The sequence below is a fragment of the Lupinus angustifolius genome, chromosome LG18, assembly GCF_001865875.1.
Source record: "Lupinus angustifolius cultivar Tanjil chromosome LG18, LupAngTanjil_v1.0, whole genome shotgun sequence".
In the NCBI taxonomy this organism is placed as follows: Eukaryota; Viridiplantae; Streptophyta; class Magnoliopsida; order Fabales; family Fabaceae; genus Lupinus; species Lupinus angustifolius.
Genome location: NC_032026.1, coordinates 3,534,154 through 3,537,845, shown reverse-complemented (window position 1 = coordinate 3,537,845; position 3,692 = coordinate 3,534,154).

Here is a 3,692-nt window from a genome sequence, read left to right as displayed (position 1 = left end):
ATGGACCCATCAGCACTGATCCGAGGTTATCGCTTCACTATGTCCCAGGAGGGCACATGGAGTGTTGAGGGTAATTGACACACTTACACAGGTCCTTGCGACCTGGAGCTGGATTGAGTAAGCAATGGCCCAGTTCTGCATCTTCCCCTTACTACGCAGTTCGGGAGGCATCATTCACTTTATCTGACCGAAGACCTGCAACCGCCAGACTTTCTGTACCGGCTGAAACTCGAGGCATTCTAGAAGTTGTTAGGACCTGGTCCCAAACATGATTCTCATCATCAGGATCGGCACAAAGAGAGAGAGACGGGGCCATGCCAAGGGGGTACACCCCGGACCCCTCGATGGATTGGGGAGCAGATGAAGTGGAGGAGGAGGAGGACAACAACGACTGTGTAGAGCTTATCTGCATAGAAGATTCAGTTGAGGTCATTGAGATCTCTTCTGACTCGGAGGTGGAGGAAGACCCTAGCGAGGCTTCCAGTGCACCTCCGGTTTAGGAGGTTTATCTTTTGTTTTGTTGTGATAGGAACCTGTGTGAGGTACTTTTTGTAATGTCAATGTCCCAACATTATTTTCTTTGTATTTTTAGTGTTTTTTATTTGTGGCGATGATTAGATTTCGCCCTATAAACAATTTTGTATTTATTCAAGAATTTTATGAATGAGAAGTATTCAAAAAAGAATTGTGTTCATTTAATTATCTTCAATGTATTAAGAATTTTATTTCCGCAAGGTTTGAAAATGTGACGTCTTGAAAATGGAATAAGGTAAAAGTGAAAATGATTTGTAAGTTATAGGTTACATAAAAAAAATTTTTTTTTTACCCATTTTTCTAAGAGATTAAATATGAAATGTTTTCGGGGCGTTACATCCTACAATAGAGATAATTGTAATCTTTTAAACAAGAATGATGATAAGTGTAATTAAGTTAAATAAAATATGAGATATTGTGAAGACAAATCCATGTAGTATATTAATCAATATCTCTTCATTAATTTTGGTTCGTTATATAATAATATAAGAGTAATTTAAACAATATTCTCTTAGAATTTTATTGATATAGTTTGTGTCAAATAAAAAATAATGAAGATGCATCGATACTACACCATTTGGTTTTGTCTCAATAACATATTATGTTTTGTTTAATTTAATTATACTCATCAACCTTTTTTTTAAAGATCACACTTATTTCTCATAAAATGATAGTTAGTGTAATTTATGAATACGAATATAAGTGATTTATATAGATACAAAAAAAGTGATGATTCGTGTAATTTCAATAGGGAGTATATGTGTAATTTGCATCTTGCACAATTTCTATCGGGATTTAAATTCTACAAAAGTACATTATTTCATTTCAGTGGTAAAAAAACGAAGATCTTGTAGGAATAAGCAAAAAGTCGTGGGCATGCAACAAATTTTCTAGTTATGCGCACAAGCATTGTGATTTGTGACTCCAGGTTTTATGTTTTGTTTGTTTAGCAGGTTAGTCAAATGGACGGTTTGTTCATTGATCCTGAATCACGACTACTGAACATTTACTAATTATGGAATATATTTCTATTTGGAAAAGATATGTATTAGAATTTAAACTTGAAAATTTGAAGAAAATATATAGAAGTGGAATTATAAACCTTATAAAGAGGAGAGTTTGTAAAATATTACAATGTACTAATTAATTTGGTGTTATTTGGAAAAGAGCTTCATAATAATAAAACTTGTGGTAAGACATATGCAATATATTATATTTAGAGACGAATGTGTTAATGTTTTTTGTTATTATTATTTGTGACTAAATTTTAATTAGAATTAAAATTCTAATATATTGTTAAAATTTTATTGATTATCTCTATATACATAAGTTATTATTTCTACATGAAAGTCAGGAATGAGACAACAAGTGTGATAGATCTACCATGATAAAAAGTCTATTTTAAATAAAAGCATCTTTAATTAAATATATTTAATTTTTACTTATTTTATTAGTATGCTTATATGTACTTCTATACTAACATATAAATCCAAAATATAATATATCTATTTGTGTGGAATAATTTTTATTCGTCTAATTTTTCATTGACAATTTCAAATTGATGATAATGATATCAACATGTTTCTATAAATTTGCTACTTTTTAACTGCCACAATAGTTCTCCATCTCCTCTCCCATTCCAATTTCATTCTATTTTTTATTTACTAGAGTAGTTCCTTGTCCCTCTTCCCTCCCACATTGTCTCCATATTTACCAAATATAGTTTAATTTTCTTATGATTGGTTAATTAATCCAATCGACTATATTCATGGATAGCATATAAATAGTATACTTAATACTCAATTTCAAAAAATAGGAATGATATAACTGGTAGTGCTCATCAACAAACTAATTTTAATCAATTATATAATAATTTTATTACATTTTATTGTTTTACTTAATGTTCATTGGTGAACATTATAATAAAGAAAAGATAGTTAGAATCTTAAAGATTTTTTAAATTTAAAATTTATAAATTAATACATTGTTCAAAATTTGATATTAAATTTTTACATAATCACCAAAGATTTAGTTCGTTTCGATAAAGCTACAACACATAAAATGGAGTACTCCACACCTTTACAATTTCTCAAATCCTTCAATAACTTTGTCTATTAAAAAATATTCTTAATAAATTTTATACCACATTTTTTTCCTGCATCGATCTAGATATTGCAGTAATGACCTAATCTAAATAAAGGTTAGATTATGACCATAATCACATAATTCGCTCGTACTCTTACGTACCACAAACCATTTTGTGAGAATAGATTCGCGGTTTTCTGCATTTTGAAAAGGGATAGGTTGCGAATTGCTATGTTGACATAAATTAGAAGAAACAGAACGCAAAGCATTGGGCAAAAGCATAACAGAGTGTAGCTGTTACAACTTAAGGAAGAAAATCGTAATTTAAGATGAACCTTTTTAATAGAGATAGGAGCTTTATTTTTCTTGCTGATATAAAATGAGCATTTTTTTAGTTAGAAATGTGTGATTTTTTATGTTTTAAGCATGTTTATTGATTAATTTTAAATGTATTTAGTTTAACCCTCAACGTATCATATATTTGGTAGCATACCATGTAGCACACATTTACATCCATACCTGTCTCAAAGATAACCAATGTTACTATTGTTACGAGGAACGTGGCTAATACTAATAATTATTTTTAGGTAAGAATCAGAAAAATAAGAACGCTTGCATTAGAAAGAGATGGAGTAGGATGTGAGTGGTTTTTGAAGGATATTAGAAGAGGTTTGGGACATGAACGAAGTGTTGTTTTCAGAAGATGTGTAGGTGGAAACAACCAAGCTGAAGAAGTGGCAAAAAACCATGTTGAGTTCGCCTCACTTTTTAATACAATTGCTATTTTATGTAATATAGTTGAAGCTTCATTTAAACTTTATGAATTTAGAATAAAAAGGTTAATCATATTCTTCGTTGAAATTTATGCATTATTTTAAATTGGTTTTGACTTGCAAGCTAAGTGATGAAGAACTTATTGGGTATTATTGTTATTCTAAGAATTACAAAGAGGTAATCAAGATATTGTAAATGATCCGAAATGTGTCATAGCGTCAATGTAAAAATTGCAGACTATGAGTTATGATGCTATTGGATTTGCTGGAATTACATGTTAAAGCTAAGAAGCTTATATG